The sequence below is a fragment of the Electrona antarctica genome (genome assembly GCF_951216825.1).
Source record: "Electrona antarctica genome assembly, chromosome: 4".
In the NCBI taxonomy this organism is placed as follows: domain Eukaryota; kingdom Metazoa; phylum Chordata; class Actinopteri; order Myctophiformes; family Myctophidae; genus Electrona; species Electrona antarctica.
The window spans coordinates 13158082-13180884 of NC_136809.1; the positions used below are offsets into that span (position 1 = coordinate 13158082).

The 22803-nt window shown below is 40.7% G+C and overlaps 1 protein-coding gene across 2 annotated transcripts in view; it reads right to left on the reverse strand.

Moving 5' to 3' along the window:
* sorcs1 (sortilin-related VPS10 domain containing receptor 1) overlaps positions 1-22803 on the reverse strand; it is a 207167-nt gene that overhangs the window by 118951 nt on the left and 65413 nt on the right. The window lies entirely within an intron of this gene.

Below are 22803 nucleotides of genomic sequence, written 5' to 3' on the forward strand. Positions count from 1 at the left end.
CGGACGCCAGCTTGTATGTTCATGTAGCTGGCTTCCATTGAAAATGGCTTGTAGCCATAGCAGATATTGCGAGATAAATAAACAACCAGGTCTATGAAAACAAGCCCAAAAGAAGCAACTACATTAGCACTTCAACCCTTTACGTCGGCTATTGAAAATAACCGATCTACTGTTTTGAAAATAGCCGATCTGCTATTTTTTTAAAACATTTTAACAACACAAATCTGGTACTGGGGTCCCTCCCTGGCACAAACTATAATTTCAGATGGGGGTCTGTGAGCAAATCCACATTCATTTGGAGGTCCAGTGCTTGTCTTAGACGATAATCAAAAGCAAGCCCAAATAAGTAACTACAGTACTACACTTTAGAAACAAGCCCAAAAGACCACAACCTGCAAATAATATTTGCAAGTGACTTCACATAAAAAGCCGAAGTCGCTTAAAATTAGCAGACATATGGCAACACCGCTTGTAGCCTGTTGTTTTGTCACTGCCAGTGTGCATATCAGGTTGGGGTAGGGGTTAGTTAAGGTTTCGGGTTATGATAAGGTTTGAGGGAGGTGCACTCTTAAAAAAAGAAACCTTGTAAAAAAATCACCCAGTGCTCAGACCGTATTATGACGGCACGCCTCAGTGCAACACAATGCTACTCAAACATTCATTCCACATTCCTCTGTGGCTCTAATTGTCTTATACTCATTACTAAATCATATCACAATGATTTTAAATACTGCTATCCAAATACACCTCGTGCAGTTAACACCCCCAAGACGCCCGGGTTCAGAAAAAAGTAGGCCAAGCTGCTGACGTCTTTGAGGGGGAAACGGAGGCAGAAGAATCACATTCCAACCCCGAGCACAATAGAGCCGCGGCAGGATGGCAGCTCCCCATCTATTTACTTTGTGACTGGGTGGATATTTCACATTGCAATCAAATTCCACGGCAGAAATGAAGAGTAATATTCACAGGGAGACTCGGTCTCATCTTCAAGACTGTCTATTTTAACCACTTATGCCCTGTTTTATACCGTTATACCATGGAAACAGAGGAGATAGCCATGAGCTTGATTATTTCCACTATTATTTTAATAATATAATGTCAATAATCTAAACTTTGTCGTAAGAAAAATAGCTAAAATTGCCAATCTAAAGCTCACAATATGTCGCATGTATGATGTATGACACTATGAGCTTATACGTCATTAAAATTATGTTTTAATGATTATTTTATGTTTTGCCTATAATGACATGACCAAAATAGGGATGCCAGGGTGAAAGTAGCCTTGGAAACCAGACGTTTTTATTTCCAGGGAGGAAAAAAAAGTCTGGGGCCGACTGCCGAGTCCACTTCAATTCGGCATAGAGTAGCACAAACGTTGATCACTCTCCGCTGATTTCTGATCGTCTGCACCTTTGTTAAATTGACACACACGCACACACATACACACACACACACACACTCCTCCTCTCTCTCTCTGTCGCTCTAATTAATTTGTCTCATGTCGCGCAGCTGCGTCTAGATTCTCCCGGCGGATCCTGCCGTGAGCTGCCTATGCCATAGAAAGCGTGGACCCCAGGCTAGGGTGAAAGTGGTTAAGCAAAAATAATCAGTATTATCATTTTAGTCTAACACACCCGTGGCCAAATGCACACACACACACACACACACACACACACACACACACACACACACACACACGGCTGGCATTTAATTATTATTTTTTGAATACAATTTTTATCCCACGATTTTGCAACCCATTTTTTCACCCAGTGTCAATTATCTAATGTAATCCTGGGCGCTACACTTCCTCTGCCAACCTGTGGGGGCAGCGGACTGACCTCATGCTTCCTTCTATGCATGAGGAGGCCAAGCTTCTTCTTTTTCACCTGACAGGGGAGAGTTTCCCCGGCCCGACGTAGCGTGTGGAAGGTTATTCCGACCAGTTCCTTTCCCCTCCATCAAGCGCCCCGGCTGGCCAAGGGAGGTAGTTTAGATACCAGGATTACGGCATGTTTTTGTTAGGGTACACGGGAAGAACATGCAAACTCCACTTAGAAAGGCCCATTCGACAACCCCGCCTCGGGTATGAACACTGATGACATGGAGGAGAGAACACGCACCCAGCGCCCACAGCGTCCTCAGCAGGAATTGAACCCAGGACCTTCTAGTGAGGCGACAGCACTACCGACTGTGCCACTGTGCCCCTCACAGCTGGCATTTAATGACTTTGGTCATAAAGGCTTCTTCTTCTAGAAATGATGCACAATAATCCCCAATTATCAATCAATTTATTGATTAATCAATCAAACAATATCCATAAAAAACTGTCCTATTCACTTTTTGGCCTATAACTTATGATCGTATGATCAAAAATATTTCTTTCCCTAGACTCCTTGGATTATGATGCTCTCGAGTTCTCGACCATTTCCGATTTCAAGATATATATAAGAAACATAACATACCGGGTGATAACAAGGGAGATATATTGGTTAAAACATGGTTGAATATTTAACTCAGAAATCAAATGTATTGTATGGAAAATATGTTTTGTTTAGTTAAAACATGGTCATTCATTTTCTGTTGACAAGGTTTGAACATACAGTTGGAGGCCATCGATATTGTCCTTTTCTTTTTGCGTGATCTGCGCAAAACCCCTTTTGGTGTTTTAAACATTATGTTATAATTTAGCTATTGAAAAATAGCAGATCTACAAGCTCATAGCGCGCCACCGAGTGGCGCGCTACGAGCTTGTAGGTCTCCTATTTTTGAAAAATCGTGAAAATATTTATTTCAGAAAACTGGAGGATTTAGAAGGATTTTTTTTTAAATTTTGAGGTCAGGCCTAAATGGGTCAAATAATAAGGGACAATATCGGTGGCACCCAACTGTATGGGGAGCTTTGGGGAAAAATTCAAAAGCATGTGAGCAATAGTTCCAGGAAGTGAGAAACCAAGAACAGCTATACAAGTACAGGAAGTGAGGTGGCCCGGGCACATGAACATGGTATACAGTACATACAGTGTGTCAAAATCAAAAGTTACAAAAGTTATAATTTGTCCCTCACTGTCCCTCACCTTGAAATTAACAGACATAATATACTGTACATGCCCTTGGCCTATAGCAGTGTACATCGTTCTGAGGAGAAAGCGTTAGTGTTATAGTATGAGAGAGGTAGGCAGGCAGATATACAGATATACAGATATACAGAGACAAACAGACAAGATAAAGCGACAGTCAGAGAGAGAGAGAGAGAGAGAGAGAGAGAGGTGCTGCATGGTGTGAGTGTGAATTGAGCCTCCAGCTGGGCATCTAAATGGACCTGGTGACTCATTAGCATGCATGGGTCTAGTCCGGACATGTAAGGTCATTCATTCCCCGGGCTAATTCTTTCCACACTGGAGAAACAAAACACACACACAAAAAAAAAACTGGGCTACTTCCTGAATCACTCTTGATCAACAACTTTTGTTTTGGCTTGTTGTTGTCTGTCTTTTCCCACTGCACCTCCTAAACAACGGCCCGAAGCTTTTTCCAGCCAGCCGCAGGTCGGCCCAAGTGCACCACATGTTCGGGTGTTGTGGGGACGCATTTGTTAGTGCATACTTAATAAGCACCAACCTCGCAATGCAATTCTCCTACCCGAGGTGCACCTGTTCTACTTGTACTCACAGGAGCCCCATGCTGGCGGAACTGTTTCACAAAGTCACACGAGTCGTACGGTGACTCACCGGCAACCTCTCTAGCAGCGGTGTGAACACAAGGAGACACAGTTGGATGTTGCCCCGAAGCCCAGCATGGCACCTGACTTAAAGGCACATACAAATTGCATTGGCATAGACTGGTTGTTTATTTTACTCTTTGCACACTGTTGCACACATCTGCTATGCATTTCACCTGAGTGGTGCGCCTGCACTGCATTATTTATATCAGACACACTTAAAGGCAGCACATGTACAAGCTGCATTTGTGTGTGTGCGTGTGTGCGTGCATGCGTGCGCATATATATTTTTATAATCGTGTGTGTGTGTGTGTGTGTGTGTGTGTGTGTGTGTGTGTGTGTGTGTGTGTGTGTGTGTGTGTGTGTGTGTGTGTGTGTGTGTGTGTGTGTGTGTGTGTGTGTGTGTGTGTGTGTGTGTGTGTGTGTGTGTGTGTGTGTGTGTGTGTGTGCGCGTGCGTGCGTGCCGTGCATGGTACACCCATAGTTATTTATTGTATGTACACTGGGGTACATCTACTGTATGCAGTTCACTTGCATCGTGCCAACACAGCATTATCTCAGACAGCAATGTTTGAGATAAGGGTGTTTGTTCCTGTGCATAGCGAGCAATACTGTATTACATGAATTGAATACATTGTGTCACACACAAGCATAAGGGTCAAAAGATAACTGTCAAAGTCACAAGGACTTATGCTTGGAAGTTCCATGCAGTTTTATCGAGCTCTAACTTGACAAATTCAGGAGCAAGACCTAAGAAAGTGTGCTCCTTGGAGCGCAAGACTCCGCCAGCTCGGGTTGCCTATACCCACGGCCCGTAAACATGGAATTCAGTCATAGCCAATCAGAATGGAATATGAGAAATCTGACTGATACTGTGCAACTTGATCGAGAGTTATATAGGGAAAAATGTGACGTTTGCTGTTATAGTAACGAGGCTGATTCTAAATATTTGTGGCACAAGGGCAGTCCTATATGCTATGCTATACAAGAAAAATAAAATCACACCAGTGTGAAGTGAGGGGCGCTCTTATCATTGTACATCCAATAAAAAAAATGAATATACTTCCTCATGAATTTATTTGTCAACTTATGTTATTATCTTTTAACCACCATACAATGTTTAAAACATGGTTTGGACTCAGCCTTCAAAAAAAGCCAACAGAATAGGATTCATTTTCTTTCACACAGTGAAACACAAAAAAATCACCATTTCCCATCATGTTTCCCAATTAATTGTGCAGCCCTCGGGTGGGTCTGAATGTGTTTGTGTGAATTCCGGGTGAAAGGGGACCGCCCTGGCTCCGGAGCAGCACTGGATGAAGTCCTCTAGAACAGTGGTCCGGGGACCACCAGTGGTCCTTCCAGGTGGTCTCCAGCAAAATGATGGAGAGTTGTTAACCAAATGGACCCATAGATCTTTAACTCTGAGAGTGTAAAATGAAACATTCACGGTTTCATTTACACTTCATTTACGCTCTCAAGAGTTAAGTCACTGTAAAACATCTGCATTACTTAATTTACAAGAAGTCTACACAATTAGAGAATGGAATCGTGGACAAAAAAAAACCGATAACAAAATGTTTTAGGTCTGAGAGGCTATAAATCTCATCAATTTTCATTTCGTTTCACTTCATTATTCAGACTGAAAGCCCTCCCCACGGCAGCAGTTTATGGGATGGCCGTTGTCAAAGCGGCAGTCTTCGGTGATTGCTAACCAAACAAACCACAGCCAACGAGCGCTACTAGCATGTGAACAAAAGTGGTAAAATATGTCGGATGATGATGTTTATAAAACCTGACGTTTCTGTAAAGAAACTATTTATCATACGCCGATTTAATAGCCAGATTGATACGGTCGTGAGTCACCGCAGTGGGGGCAGCCATGTTTGTTGTCTGACGCTGTCGAGTGACGGGGCTGATGGCCAATCAGCTGCTGTGATCGGATTTTCAAACGACACTAACGCCGCCATAGGCAGAGACTCCAGACCTGAATCACCAGAACATATTTTCTTAATGGCTAGCGATTCAGGGCTGGAGCCAGGCTAGGTCCGTGGCTGAAATGCCAAATAAATACTGGGCCTTGATGTGAAAGAGGTTGAAAACCTCTGCTCTAGAACAGGGGTTCTCAACCCGTGGGTCGCGACCCCTCGGGGGGTCGCCAAATTATTTTAGGGGGTCCCCAAATTATTTTCAAAAAAAAAATATATATATATATTTTTTTTAAATTTTATTTTCACGATTTTTCAAAAATAGCAGACCTACAAGCTCGTAGCGCACCACTCGGTGGCGCGCTATGAGCTTGTAGATCTGCTATTTTTCAATAGCTAAATTATAACAATGCTTAAAACACCAAAAGGGGTTCCCGCCCAAAATGGTTTAAGGTTATTGTAGCAGTCAATTTATATTGGGGGTCGGGAGGGGGCGGGGCGGGGGTCCCGAGACATTGCCAAAGCATTTCCGAGGGTCCCCGGCCAAAAACGTTGAGAACCCCTGCTCTAGAAGGCTGAGCGGCGACATAGTGTAGAAGCTTGGTGAAGGACCGCGTCCAGGACCTTCTGTCTGCCACATATGGAGACTAATGTGGGTGGCCTTCAGTGACTGTTCATGTCAGATGGGCTCCCAACTGGAAAGTGCATATGCTCAATCACTGACCGTGCCAATTAGGTCTGTTGTTGGTTTCTAGCACTGTAAGCATGACCCGGTCAGAGGACATGATGTCACCCCATCGCGGGCCAAGCAGGCAGTTCATGAAGAGGCACGCTTGCGTACCTTCATCTTGATACAGCTGCGACTATAGATTATTTTTGTATACCGATTATTCTGTAGATTTTTTTGTATTATGGGAGTTATCGAGCATTACGTGTTTTTATTGTATTTTTTTAATCTATCAAAGAATCGGTTAACCACTTAAGCGTTTTATATTTGTATGATATCTGTATCATGCAAACTTTGTGAAAATACCTGCTCTACAAGGTTGTATGATTTAGATATAAAACCGGCATAATGAAAATAGGACCTTGTTGCTGGTGCTGGCATTTTAAAACCATTAAATTGTGTAATTATTATGCGTTTAAAGATGGCGTTCAAACGTAAGTATAGTATAGTTCCCATTCCAACGTGATGAAACTTAGCAGATTGTTTTAGGTTTACAAACACAATTTCTCAGAAGAGACCAGTGTTGCAATATCGCCGATGCAAATGGAATTTTTAACTCAAGGCTCAGATCATTACAGTAATAACAATATGCACCAAGTTTGGGGAGCTGAAGGCATCCCCCCTCCCCCATCGTTCTTCATTAAAGCAAGCCTTTTTGCCCGCTAGCAAACAGTATTATCTCTTATACTGTTGGGTAATTGTCCTTGGTTGGAGCAGACAAAATATCATCATGAGCTGAGATCCCCAAACATGCATATACAAACAAGCATTATTATATCCTAGGGCACAACGAGGCAGAATAAACAAATATGAGACACGGCATCTCAGTGCATATCTGGACCTTGCTAATAAGGAAACGTGTTCGGATCATGTCCTGCAGGCTATTATCAACTATTTATTGTCCTCACAACCATGTTAAATTACTCTGATTATTCTTAGGGATTTTTGTTTTAATTCCACGATTACCTACAGTATGTTTTGACGATGTGTTGTGTATATCAAATGTGATCAATTTAAAAAAATATTTGATTCGATTAAAGTTCTTAAAACATAGAAACAAAAATACTACGTGTTTGACGCATTGTGATCTTGTATATCAACTATTTTGGAAAATATACTGTATATTTTTAGCTTTCGAAAACATTTTTCTACAAAATTATAATGAACATTCCCAAAATACTAGGTTGAAAGTGGTAAGAAAAATTGGGACACCAGTAACGTTGCTGTTGGGCGGAAACCATGCTGTATGCCTATCTGATCATCTAACTTTGTGTTTTTTTCTTATATTAATGCCCTACTACAGGGGTTCTCAACCCGTGGGTCGGGACCCCTCGGGGGGTCGCCAAATTATTTTAGGGGGTCCCCAAATTATTTAAAAAAAAAAGAAAAAAAGAAAAAAAGATTTATTTTTAAATTTTATTTTCACGATTTTTCAAAAATAGCAGACCTACAAGCTCGTAGCGCGCCACTCGGTGGCGCGCTATGAGCTTGTAGATCTGCTATTTTTCAATAGCTAAATTATAACAATGCTTAAAACACCAAAAGGGGTTTAAGGTTATTGTAGCAGTCAATTTATATTGGGGGTCGGGAGAGGGCGGGGCGGGGGTGCCGAGACATTGCCAAAGCATTTCCGGGGGTCCCCGGCCAAAAACGATGAGAACCCCTGCCCTACTAGATCATATAGCGTCACACTTGACTAAAGTATCAAAAGTATAGCAGATCCACAAGCTCAAAACGCGTCGCGAAGCGACATGCTTTGCGCCTGTGTATCTGCTATACTTTTGCTTTTTTTTTCCAATTTGAGTCCTGAAAAGTACTGTAACAGTAACAGTTTTGGACAAAATAATTAGGTTTCCACCCGACAGAGACCATATAAATAACGGATGACATATCGTCCAAACCGATAGATGGGTCTGGATCTGATTATTAATACTGAGCGGCGAAAAAGCGAGTCAAATACACCCATATAATAATAATGCAAACACCTGCTGAGACTCTGAAAGGCTCTGTCTGTCTCTTGGTGGATCAGTGAAGCAGGAATGCCTCTCTCTGTGAATTACCACATGCCATATGTCTCCTTTTATAGTTTCATATAAAAAGTGAAATGTGCCGAGGAATCAGGATTTGCACTCAGTTGTCCGATTCTTGAATATTTTAACCCGTTTTGACCTGCGATCAGATTCTAAAAATGTCTTCTACATCCTGACAGTTTTCTGAAAAAGCCATGTTTCTATGTCAGTCGTTCTTCGATTTTTCAAAAATAGCAGACCTACAAGCTCATAGCGCGCCACTCGGTGGCGCGCTATGAGCTTGTAGATCTGCTATTTTTCAATAGCTAAAGCATAACATAATGCTAACACCAAAAGGGGTTCCCGCCCAAAATGGGTTAAAATATAATAATGTCTTCATCAGTATTAAAATGGATGAGTCTAATCAGAGTGTGACTCCCAGGAAAGGAATTTGAATAAAAATAATGATGCTGTCATATGCTAATGTTTGTGATTGTCACTTTAACATGCAGACCCATTATTATACAGTATAATTATAATATTATATTTATTATAGTTTTGTGCATAATGATTACCCAGAAACAGGTAGAGTACTCATCTAATTAAAAGCACTTAAAGATGGAGTGCTGTGATTTTTGTATTTTTCCAGTGTTTATGAGGTGACAGTACTTCATTACAGTAGACCCCTTGTATTGTATTGGTGTGATGTGCAATGATGTCTTCCCTTTGTATTTAGGGTTTCTTCCTGGAGGCTGAAACCTTGACAGTCAAACGTGCCAATGATAAAAACAGTGATATAGTGACATCACAATACCATCCCCTCCCCTAACCCCTCCCCCTTTATCATACAACAACAACAACAACTGTGGGTGCGGCTTCAGGTCAGGTGGATCACCACCCATCTCCACCCACCATCGTGGAGGAGCTTATAGGGAGAGATAAGGGTGATTTCGTGCTAATTCGTCTAAAAGCGCCAAATTTTGCACAGATATAGCCCAGGGCATGCTCTAATGATATAGCTGGGGCACCCGAGCCGGCGACCTTCGGGGTCCATATCCATCCATATAAGGCAAAAAAGGAATCTAAATTTCTGTTAAAGCATAATGAAATTTAGATTTTTTTTGACCATGTGACGTGTCAAACTAGGGGGTTTTCATTATTCTGAATCCATTCCAAGCATTATTTTTGAAAAAAAAAAAAAGTCTTTGGGCTACATTTGGCCATAGCCAGTAGTCACGTGCCCAAAATGTGATGACCTCATCACATTTGGCCGTTGGCCGCTATGGTAGAACACCCTCTCGTGCAATATTGCTAAGACGTTTTATTTGCCTTATAGGATATGGATTTGGCCGCTGTGGCGACCCCGAAGGTCGCCGGCTCGGGAGCCCTAGCTACAGTATATCATTAGATACATCTGTGCAAAATTTGGTGCTTTAAGACAAATTACCGTGAAAAATCCCTATGCTCCTCCACTACCAGGCAAACCAGGCATACCTAATGAACTGGTGGGCGTGTCCACATAAAAATGACATTTTAACAAATACTGTACACATTTTTGCCTGATGATCATATTATATGGTGGAAAAAAATCACGGCACACGATCTTTAAACCCTATACTTAGTTGACCGGGGACTCCCAAGGTTCTATACTACCAGAAGGTTTCACTCTACACTAAATGTCTGCAAAAATAGCAGATCTACAAGTTTACTATGCATCACATTCCCACTAGGCTGAGGAAAAATGCCACTTGACTTTTTCAAATAAGCCTCGTGATTGAGTCTTTACCTGTAATTGCACCGATCTGCATAAAACTTTGTATGCATACTCCCTAGACGGCCAAGGAACAACGTCTGGCCTGCATTTTTCAAAACTGCCTTTTATAACTTATGTGAAACCCTTTTTTTATAGGCTATTATTAGTCCTTCAGATTTTAATCGGTACACATGATCTTTAGTAGTCATGTGATCAAGACAGATCTGTCTGATTTTTTTATATTCTATTGTGGTTGGCTAAGATAATTTTGAACAAAATGCCTCAAATTATTTCCATTATGTTGAGGAACAAATGCCACCGTTGCCTAACGTTGCCATAATAGCACCACCATACATTTTCAGCATCAGCCTTATGCAGGCACTATAAGAGGATCTATTGTAACTCATTGTCTATTGCCTATTAACTGCTACTTCTATGACATAATACTACTAGACAATGCACGCCCACATCAAACGTTCTGACCTGGTGGAGACCTGCACTTGTTCCAGTTCCTTCTGCTATCGGAATGTAACGCTCATTGTGAAGTGCTTTGGAGAAAGGTGCTACAGTGCACCACCATGATGTAAGTGCACCATTTGCCAATCATTCAACCAACTTTTAAACTTTAAAAAAGTTAAAGAGCATTATTGATTTATTTGCACTAAACTTTATCTCCAATAATAATCTTCCATGCCTGAAGACTACAAAGCAACTAAAGAGTCACGAAAGACTGAAGCTAAACTTGAAGTGGATACTTGGTGGTGGTTATTAGCATGAAACAAATGTTTGGCCATGTTTTTAATGTGCTGTACACTATTATTTTGCCTCATGCTAATTGTATTACATAGCGGGGTGAGAACGATGGAACAATAGCAGAGCGACTGGTCTCCCTGTTTCATTTCAGCTCAAGCGTATACTGTTGCACTGTGTTATGAATTATGCATATACAAACCTTTGTTGTGTGTGTGTGTGTGTGTGTGTGTGTGTGTGTGTGTGTGTGTGTGTGTGTGTGTGTGTGTGTGTGTGTGTGTGTGTGTGTGCGTGTGCGCGTGCGTGCGTGTGTGTGCGCATATATATTATATCATTGCTGTCGGGCAGAAACGTATCTCCATATTTAAACTTGTTTTCTTTCTTTTTAGTTTTAATACTTTTGACACCTTATTGTACAAGGGTGTCACGCAAAAGTAGAAAAAATAGCTGATCTGCAAGCTCACATTGCGACACGTTGTGAGCTTGTAGATCAGCTATTTTTGAGAAATTGAAAGTGGAATGTGAAAGTTGTTTAGTCTGTCTGGAATTATCCACAATGGAAACAAGCCCCTTGGGGCTTTTTGTGTTATCCTTCTAGCAAAACCATTGACTGTGCCGCTACGAACCTGGTAATAAACTATTCAATTATAAATATTTTTATCAATTAAAAATATTAACAAGAGCTTGTGACTAAACAATAACTAAATTGGATCAATTGGAATACAGCCTACAGGTACATTTATCCCCATTTCCTGAAGAGGTTTTGAACTTACAAGGTTTCCACCCCGACAGAGATGATATGCAAATGTCTCCGTGTTGAATGCGTGTGTTTTCGCTGTGTGTGCACTGTGCACTGTGCACAGGCTGTCTGTTTGACTGCACAGTGCACACTGCGTGTGCGCGTTAAGTGCACAGTGTTTGCAGTAGTACTTTAACATGAGTGATGTGTCTGAAAATAATGTTTATTCAGGTAATAAATCTCTGTTTAGTACTAGTACATAAGGGGGAAGATAACACTTGACACAATTATTGAAATGGAATTCATGGCCACTCCCTCGAGTCTGAACTGATAGCAGATGGCAGGTAAAGGTTCTCTGTACTGAACACAAATAGATGAGCAATGACTAACACTTTTTTTTTTTTACAACTTCAAAAGTAGGTTAGGCATCACATCTTGCTTGAGAGAGTTGTGGTTACCTTCTTTTTGATAATGTGGGCAAATAAAACGCATACATGAATTTTAATAAAAAATTAATCAATTTCCCCCGTTATGGGATGTTGCTCGTACGCAGTAATAAATAAAACTTTGGACAAAAGTGGCAAGCAGTAGAGAGTGAAGATTTCTGAAGTATGTATGTAAACTATGTATCTACCGGTACATACATTCAATATACTGTATGCTTGAGTACTTTTGCTTGAGGCCCGCGGTGGCTCAGGGGTTGAGTGGCTGGATGGTAACCGCAACGTTGCCAGTTCGAACCCGGGCTCCCCCAGAGTTAGTGTCGAAGTGTCCTTGAGCAAGACACTGAACCCCTAATTGCTCCTGATGTGCTGGTTGGTGCCTTGCATGGTTTCCGCCGCCATCGGTGTATGAATGTGTGTGTGAATGGGTGAATGTAATGCACAATATATGTAAAGCGCCATGGATAAAGGCGCTATATAAATGCACCATTTACTTGAGTACTTCATTTTTTTAAATACTTTATACTTACTTGACTGCATCTCAGTCTTATACATTTTACTCCACTACAAGTATCTGACAGCTTTAGTTTCTACTTACTGTACTTACTGAAGATTCAGATTATATTTGACAAAATATGCATTCACCATTTAAGCCCTATTTTATACTTAGGATATTCAACAATAGCCGATCTAGCTATTTTGTCTGACAAAAAAAAGCATTTACTACTTTTTCTTTGGTACTACTGGTGGTATATTTTGATACTAATACTTTTGTACCTTTACAAAGTAAAAACTTGAATGCAGGCCTTTTACATAAGAGAGTATTTTTACATTGTGTTATTGATACTTTTACTAAACTACCCTATGGTTGAGTCCCTCAGCTTTCAGTGAAAATAGTCGATGGGCAAGTTCACGCCGATCTGCTATTTTCTGCCAAAAGCCTTCCCCACATTAGGCATGGTGTGGGGTTTAAGCATAATAAAAAATAATATATAAAATCTAAGATGTACAGTTCATCTTCCACCACTGGAGGTATGTGAGAACAGCTCAAAGGCAATGAAAAGCCCCAGAGCAACATGTATTTGTCCCAAAGCACGGTTGCTATACAGAACCACAGGTTGTAATAGAATAGAGATGAAATCCATGCACGAGGCAACACTGCTACTGTAGTGTAGATTTAAAGACCTTCACACCCCTAGGAGAGTCAAGGAGTTCATGTTGTTCATGCCTTTCTTTGGCCGACCTTGAGATGACTAGCATTGCTATCGCAAACACCCTGATGAATGCATTTGTTTACATATAGTTGTTGCCCCACATTCATATTGCTATGCTGTATGTAGACTGTATTCAGCACTGCGTGAAAAGAGGAGTTAACGGGCAATTACGGGAACTGTATTTTGCCCGTAATCATCAAGTTAACGGGGCATATACAGTTAATATACAGTAATATACAGGTGTGATGGTACAATTCGGGAGTTTACCGGAGTTTGTTGGAAAGATTAACGGGAGTTTCCTGTAATATACACATCCGTATTCCAAGCTTTTTGCGCAGTGCAGTACTGTTGAAATGTACTCTCAATGTTGATGGTATGTGTACATTATATGTGCACCTTCTGGCCTTGACAGCCCATACATCCAAACAGAAAAGTCCTATCTGATTGCATTAAACAACATTAAACAATATTAAACTCACTTTGCCTGTTGCTTTGCCACTCGATGTGCCATTCACTTTAAGCATGCGCATACCCTCTATTGTCTGTACTGTATCAGTGGTTTTCATAGAGGGGTTACAGGGACCCTCCCTGGAATCCTTGAGGGGTTTCCAAATGGTTCCATTTGTGCAATGTTAAGGGGGTCTTTACTGTATATACTGTATATGGACATGACTGACATCACAATACTGATGCCAGGGCGGAATGACATCATAGACTGGCATCAAGCTACCATGCAGTAGAGCTCTTCACCTGTCCCAAAAAAATGGACCCGGACCAGAAATGGACCTAGGGCCACCCCTATAAGCAACATTTTCATCCACGGCACCCCTGAATTACATTGTTTTCATAGAACCTTACATTAATTTCAGTTAATTTAATTTCAGCTCTCCTTTGTCCCAATTATTCAGAATCAAAGACTCCCATGTTTCCATCATTTGCATGTAATTAAAGGTGATTAGATGAGTATGTGATGGAAAACAAAACAAGCACCCCCACAAAACAACCACTCACCACACCATATTCACTTCAAGCAATAATACAGGTCTGACACTGACCTCCTTTTGTCTTATCTCCCTTTTATTTTCTACCAGTGAACATGATGTCAGTTGACTAGTAAATGCGGGGTTTATTTGTAGGCTACAATTATGTAATAATAAACCATGGTGAGAATGACAGAACAAATTAAACCATGTAGACAGATAATGATGCATGCCTGGCAGAAACCTTGTATCTCCATATACAGTTTTTTCCACGTAAATAATGTTAAAAGTTAACCCATTTTGACCTGAGATCAGATTCTAAAAATGTCTTCTACATCCTGACAGTTTTCTGAAAAAGCTATGTCAGTCGATTTTTCAAAAATAGCAGACCTACAAACTCGTAGCGCGCCACTCGGTGGCGCGCTACGAGCTTGTAGATCTGCTATTTTTCAATAGCTAAAGCATAACATAATGCTAACACCAAAAGGGGTTCCCGCTCCAAAATGGGTTAAACTGAAAGTATTTAGTGTGTCTGTGGGTTTCATAAATATTATATAAAAGGGAACGTGACTAAATATGAACATTGAAGCCATTGGAACACAGTCAGGTTCATGATTTTCATTTCCCCAAAGGTAACCGTTTAGGACATACATGGTTTCCCCCTGACAGCAACGGAGATTCTAATGATGCAATTCGCCGAAGGATGATGACACACTGGTTAAATGGACGGCACTGCACGGGGAAGAGAAATGCAATCAACGGCGGGTCTTGACCTTGTCTCAACGCCACCATAATGAGATGATCAACCGCCGTCCCCCAGAGCCCTGAAAACAGCCTTTTCTGCTCGTTCGTAGACAGCCGTATCGATACCCAAACCACTGCTATCTGCTTTAGCTCAGTAATAGAATTAGGCTACACGTGCTGCACACAAATACAAATGTATGACAGTACCATAGACGATGCGTGTAAGCCACAATTATTCGGTGTTCGTGTGTGTGAGTGCGTGCATTTGTGTGTGCCCATGCATGCATGCGTGTGTGTGTGTTACCCTGTCGTTTGTTTACTAGGGTTCGTGCCATTCACTATGTTCTTGCACTCGTAAGTCGATCTTGATAAGTGCTTCTATTAAATGCTTGTAAATTCTTAAGTGTGTGTGTGTGTGTGTGTGTGTGTGTGTGTGTGTGTGTGTGTGTGTGTGTGTGTGTGTGTGTGTGTGTGTGTGTGTGTGTGTGTGTGTGTGTGTGTGTGTGTGTGTGTGTGTGTGTGTGTGTGTGTGTATAATATATAGTATAATATTACTAGAAAGGTCCTCAAAGTATAGTATATATAGTATAGTAGTACATCAGAAATAGTCATTGAGATGACCATTTTCCTGGTTATTCAGAAATGGTTCTTTTATTATATATTTTTTAGATATAGGTTTGATTTAGACCTACACTTGTGCATTTTGTCACACACCCAAAATAGTCGATCTACAAGCTTCTAGACCGCCTACTGAGTGCCAAAAAATGACTTTCTGGCCTTTACAGCCCATACATCCAAACAGAAAAGTCCTATCTGATTGCATTAAACAACGTTAAACTCACTTTACCACTCGATTTGCCATTCACTTTATGCATGCGCATACCCTCTATTAAATCAGGCATTAAGCAAAACATGGGGAAAAAAGTGTGTCCTCGCAGGTATAGTACCAGTAATAGAAAAGTGTGTGTTCTCTGAATACAGCATGACCACGCGGAAGGACTAAAGTTAAAATGATGGCCAAACAGCGGGAATGCATTTGGGTGAAGTTAACCCTGGCATTGGATCCATCTGCCTCTGATGCCTCCTCCGACTAAGACTTCAACCTAGCCCACACAGGAAGTCATTCAAAGCCAGAGCATTGTGCCAGCCTCATGCCCTTGGCAGGGAAATGCATAGAGAGGGAGGGGGTACAACCTTAGGCAGAAGGAACGCCTGCTTCCCTACTAGAGAAATAAAGCCATGGAAAAGTGAGCAAAAGCTTGGTAGGAACAGGACGCAAAGGACAGCAACCGGACCAGGAGAATTATGTGTTCTTTGCAGTGCCGGAATTAGTCCTGTATTTTTTTTAATCACAGATCTACAAGCGCACAATGCATTGCGATGTGCTGCATTGTGAGTTTGTAGATTGGATATTTTCAAATAACTGTAGTTTTACAAACACAGGATATGATGTTATTATTATAAAGTGCCTTGGACTGTGCATGGCAGGGGCATCCTCCTCCCTGAGCCAAGCTTGCGCCTAACCGCATACCTGAATGGGACTGTGTGTTACAATCCGTTTATACCATCAGAAACATCAGAAACAAAAGAGTATAAAATATGGCTTAAGTTCATTCGTTTTCTACTAATAATCTAACTATAAAGTGACTAAAGCTTAAAGGGGAATTTCTCCCTAAACCTTTTTTTTTTTTTTTTTTACAAAAGTAAGTTTATTATGTACGGTATATTGACCAAAAAAGAATATTAAAAAAAAAAATAAAGATATAGGGGAGCTGAAGCAGCAGAAGGAGCTGGAGCTGCTCCTGGAGGGGTCTAACATCAGCTCACGTAGACCAGGAAGAGTGCAGTGACAACAATGCATGGAGTGTTGCTGTCACATCATCTAGAACAGATGTAAACAAAAAAACAAAAAACAATTGCGCGATTGAATAGGAGTTCTAGCATTAGACCCCTCCAGCAGCAGCTCCAGCTCCTTCTGCTGCTTCAGCTCCCCTATATCTTTATTTATGTATTTATTTTTGGTCAATATACTTATATAATTACTTTTGTAAAAAAAAGGTTTAGGGAGAAATTCCCCTTTAAAGCTGTACAATATTTGCCTATGAGATGTAGTATAAACGGTAGAACTAATAAATTATCAAAAATGTTTTACAATATACAATATACTTGAGTAAATGTACCTAGTTACTTTCTACCGATGGTTCTCTGTCTTTGTGCCTCTGGGCTATTTGCGTCAAACCCAGAATCCATTTGCAGACGGCGCAGTCGGAGACATTGATCAGAATGGGTGTCATTACCGGCGGGTTAATGTACGGGACATAAGTAAACACGATCAACATGGATGTCTCATGGCCTCTCAGCATACCTTTTAACGACAGGAGAGGCCTTAACCGTAAACCTCAATGAAGTAGAATTTATGGGAAACTCTTGCCGCTGTGATTACACGCAGGATATCTCATTTTGGCCTTTCCTTCCCCAAGGTGGTGCATTAAGGTAATAATTACAGCTCTGCCCCTTAATGCAGACCTCTGTATATGTGTGTGGATTTATGTTGTGGTGTGGGTCAACACAGCCGTATTTGTTTACTGCAGGAGTGCATGGGGACTGTGCGGGATCGAGGCAAACTCCTATTAAAAAGCTTTAAGGAAATGAGTTGTGTTGTATGGGCGGGTTACTTGTGGTTTGGAAACAAGAGTGATTGATTGTAGGCCTGCTTCCGTCCACCCCTTTATGGTTTTTAATGGCATTCCTAACACCATCCAATTACTTACTGTGGTATTATTTGGACTTGCGCTGATGAGTAGATGCCACTGGAACATTCATACTGGATGCGTTCCAAGTTAATGCATAAATTAATAGGAGGGTAAGTGTGGGGGATGTTAGGTTTATCGACGAGGAGAGGAGGCAGAGATACTCTGGAAGGAGGAAGTCCACAGTTCAACTAAAGCAATAAAACCTCACAGTTGTTGGTAAACCATAAAACTGTGCATTTATCCGCAAACGTATTTACTGCTCATTGTGGTTTCATATAGTGGCAAACACAAGCTCAGCTCGCTCCCTGTACTTCAGAACCAGTGGAGGGCAGGAGTGAGATTCTACATTGTCAGCTGAAACTAGAAGATGGGAGGTGGTCCAAGGGGAAGCCAGGGGCAGATTATAGAACAGGCCATTGACAGATGCATAACTAGCTTTAAGTTTTTTATCAATTGGAGTATTGACAAAGTCTTGTGCTAAGACGAAATGGAAGCTGGCTACTTTGCTAGACTCATTTCACAGATATTTGAAGAAATATTGGGATTGTTGTTAAATCTTCAGTAAAATCCCTGGAAGCGCCAACACAAATATAAGCCTTTTTCTAACTATAATATTTGATTATAGGAAAAGTTAGAGCAGTCGGTTTTAATGGAAATAAAGGCTCTCCAGCTCATGACCAAATCAGAATGTGAAAGCGCACTTGCTAGTTTTGTCAAAATGTACAATATACTCTAGGAACAAATTGATTTGTGAGCTTTGGGAATCCCAGAGAAGTCTGTCCATTCATGCTGAGAAAATTACATTGTGAAATGTTCTTTATCATCACAGAAGTTGGGCCTTTTTTAAATTGTACTTCAGCTTCAGAGTGTTCAGTGAAATGTAATTACTTTTGTGTCCAGGGGATAGTGATTAGGACCAAGCCCATGCAGTCCAACAATTCATTTTCATATCTCACCGATTTTGCCTTATCAACACTTATTATTAAGCTTTCTGGTCAATTTAACTGTCTCTGCCTATTTACTTTCCTTAACCTTATGTTTGCTAATTAATTGATACCCAAGGTGGAAATTGTTACTCGTGGCAGCGGTGGCCGAACGGATTGCGGAGCGGTCTTGATATCGGAAGGTCGCCAGTTCGAATCAGCGGTCCGACACGTTCAAATTACCACCGCTGAAGTGCCCTTGAACAAGGCATTGAACCACTACGATGAAATGTGTTCTATGAGCAGGGCCTGGCTGGAAACAAGTTCTTGAGCTTAGCCCAGATACCCTGGGTAAATATAGTAATCATTTAATTTAATTTCATTTCATTTCATTTCATGACCAAACCAAACCAGGACCTGTGTAAAACAACTGCCACATTTGAAAGGAAATAATGTTATAATAGACAGACAGTGGTAGCTCCAAGGTGCTAGCATACATCATACAGTAGCCTATTTGACAAGATTACTACAAATCAATACAATGTAAAAAGGCTGAATTCCAAACATGATTCATGTTTAACACTGGGCTGCACAAATCTAATTTCTTTCTTCAGCCCATGACATGATACCATTGGTGTTTTATAGGACAAAGTGTGAATCTATCTATCTATATGAGTATGGGCAGGCAGACTTCTGCTGAGAATCTGAGCCCTGTGATAACTCAAGCCAAAGGATGTCACACTCCGTCAGGGTATGATTGCTATAAGGCTCCTTAAGTACAAAATAGCAATACCACAATATAGAAATACTTCAAAGTGAAAGTATTGTATTCAATAGTTTAACATAACATTAAAACTGGTTGGAATAACGGGTTCCTTCCACGCACTACAGTACATCCAACCGGGGAAACTTCCCACTGTCAGGTGAAATTAAAGAAGCGGCTTGGACTCCTCATGCATAGAAGGAAGCATGAGGTCAGTCCGTTGCTCTCCCCAGGCTTGCAGAGGGGGTGTATAGCGCTCAACATATACATTAGACGCAAAATTTAAAGGGAAAAGAAAATAGATCTACAAGCATTGTGGACAACAAGCATTAATGTATTGGACAGAACTTGAATAAATGTACTTACTGTATGTACAGAACTTAAATAAATGCACTTACTGTAGTTATTTTCCACCACTGGTGTCTGAATGTGATGGGTCTAAATGAGAGAGCCTTAACCCATTAAGACCTTACGACAATTCTACAAAATGTCTTCTAAATCCTAACAGTTTTCTAAACGTATGTTGCTAAATGTCAAGGACCCCCCAAAATTATATTGTATGTATTTGGCTGTGGACTCCCATCTCAATATTATATTCCAGGGACCACCCAGAAGCAAAATGTTGAGTAAGAAATGTTAAAAAATGTACACAAAATATAGCCCATGTTTTTTTTTCTCCAAAAATAGCGAAAGTATAAAATATGGTTAAAATCTAAAATGACACAGATGCTTTCCCGTGCTTAATGACTTAAATTATCCATGCGTCTAGCATCTTGTTTCAACAGAGCCCTGAGGTTACTTGAACAAGTATTGATTCATAATGTGTCTTTTTACATTAGGAGGTTAGCAGTTATTGCAGCCATTAATCTCCTTTCTGCTCATAAAATGAAGTCAACATTAAGCACAACATATGCAAATGAGGAGGATATGGAAGTTAACCCATTTTGACCTGAGATCAGATTCTAAAAATGTCTACATCCTGACAGTTTTCTGAAAAAGCTATGTTTCTATGTCAGTCGTTCTTCGATTTTTCAAAAATAGCAGACCTACAAGCTTGTAGCGCGCCACTCGGTGGCGCGCTATGAGCTTGTAGATCTGCTATTTTTCAATAGCTAAAGCATAACATAAAGCTAACACCAAAAGGGGTTCCCGCCCAAAATGGGTTAAGTTAGTACATTCAAAGTGGTTTGACATCAGCAAAACCCTGAATAATGGAGACAGGATGCTTGGAATGCAGACCTGAGCGGTCATATCACTATATGGTCATAGTCTTGCGTTACCAGACTGTTGCCTCTGCAATTTCCAAACGCTTCATCATACAGTCTGGGCCAACGGAAGAGCTGTCATGAGTAAACTATAAAGCGGAAGTGGAGCCTCCTCGCCACTTCCGTTTTGTCTTTACAGTCGCGCACATTTATCCTAATATAAATAGAAAACATCTAAGCATATAGCTTGTTGCTGAGCAGAAAAGGAAATAAAAAAATAAGCTCTAAAGATATTTTAAAATATATTTTTGTGAACGGAAATGGCAGCTCTTTCGTTACTCAGCTCATGGGAGCTATAGTCCCAGACTCTATATAGCATTCGGAGATTGTGGAATAGTGTCTGGCTACGCGAGACTACTATGGTCAAAACAGCACATCGTCGGTGTCGGGCAGAAACCTCTTATCTCCATATTCTAACCTTTTGTGGGTTTTCATAAATGAACGCCCTACTTGATCATATAGCGTCACACAAAAGTATCAAAAGCATCAAGCTTGTAGATCTGCTACTTCTAGAATACTGAAAAGTTACAGTGTTTGACATTATGAGGTTTCCACCCGACAGACGATAATGATCATGAGAATGAGGAAGGAAGTAACAAATTGTTTTCATTCGTCAACAATAGCTGGATTTCCATTTTAATTCAAATTTTCAGAAAATCTGTGAATTCATGCACGTTTCCATCCACTAATGGCATGCAAATATTAGGAGTTGGTTCATCAAGATGAGCAGTATTAAAAGGTCTCTGCACAATTTCTCTCCAGTCAGGTGAGAAGCATATTATTAGACATTAACAAATATCATTATTGCAGTTACTTTGCATGCACATTCCCACTAGGAATAAATTACATCCTATTTTTGTTTTACTTTTTTTTTAGTTATAGTGCCGATATAACAGGCCATTCACGTTTTGCACTCCCGAGAGAGAAAGTGTGTGTGTGTGTGTGTGTGTGTGTGTGTGTGTGTGTGTGTGTGTGTGTGTGTGTGTGTGTGTGTGTGTGTGTGTGTGTGTGTGTGTGTGTGTGTGTGTGTGTGTGTGTGTGTGTGTGTGTGTGTGTGTGTGCGTGTCTGTATGACTGTATGTCCGAGTATGACCTATTGACCCCTGCAGCTGATGCTGATTGGGGTCGCATTCACAGGTCTCTCTCTCTCTCTCTCTCACACACACACACACACACACACACACACACACACACACACACACACACACACACACACACAGATTGGGGTCGCATTAGGTCACACACACACGCACGCCTGCACGCACACAAGTCCGTATGAACTGAGCGGTGCAACTGTGTGTGCGTGCGTGCGTGCATTTTACCTATAACTGGACCGATCGGCATGAAACTTTGCATGCACTCCCTAGAGGCAAAGGAAAAACCTCTGCCCCACTTCACATCGACCTTTTATAGTGGCACTAGGAGGCCGTTTTTTGCTAAACCCATTTTTATATTACTCCTAAAGATTTTGTCCAAACATCACATTATCTCTATAGTCATGTGATCAAGGCGGATCTGTCCAATCGGTCATCTAAACAAACTTTCCGATTTTTCATATTTCATCCTGATGAGATTGACTTCTACAACCTGTAGAACTAGGTTTCTGGCTCTCTTTTTTCTTTCTCTCTCTAACTAAGCATCCTTCGCTGTCCATGGTGCTGAAGAGGGTGCTGGAATTTGTCTTATTTCTTTTTTCAAGCAGCATTATATAACTTTAGCTACATTTGATAAGCATCATGGATGCGATCTTACAAAATGTAGCCTACTTTTACTTTTCTCATCTTGTAAACATTCATAGGCAAACATTATCCTGTTATAAGACGTTATAATAAGGTTGTATCTATGATGCATAATAAACCACATTTATAATGCATTATAATTAACTTGTACCATTTAAGTCCATAATAATTATCCATAATTTATAAATTATGGATCATTTATAATGTATTATATGCATCATAATGCACTCATAATTCTGCATAAGTAATGTTTACAAGTACAGTATGCATAACAATACAACACTTACAACAAAGACACTATAACTAGCTACTGTAAGTTATAGTTAACTAATAATATTCTGTTCCACTGAGCTAA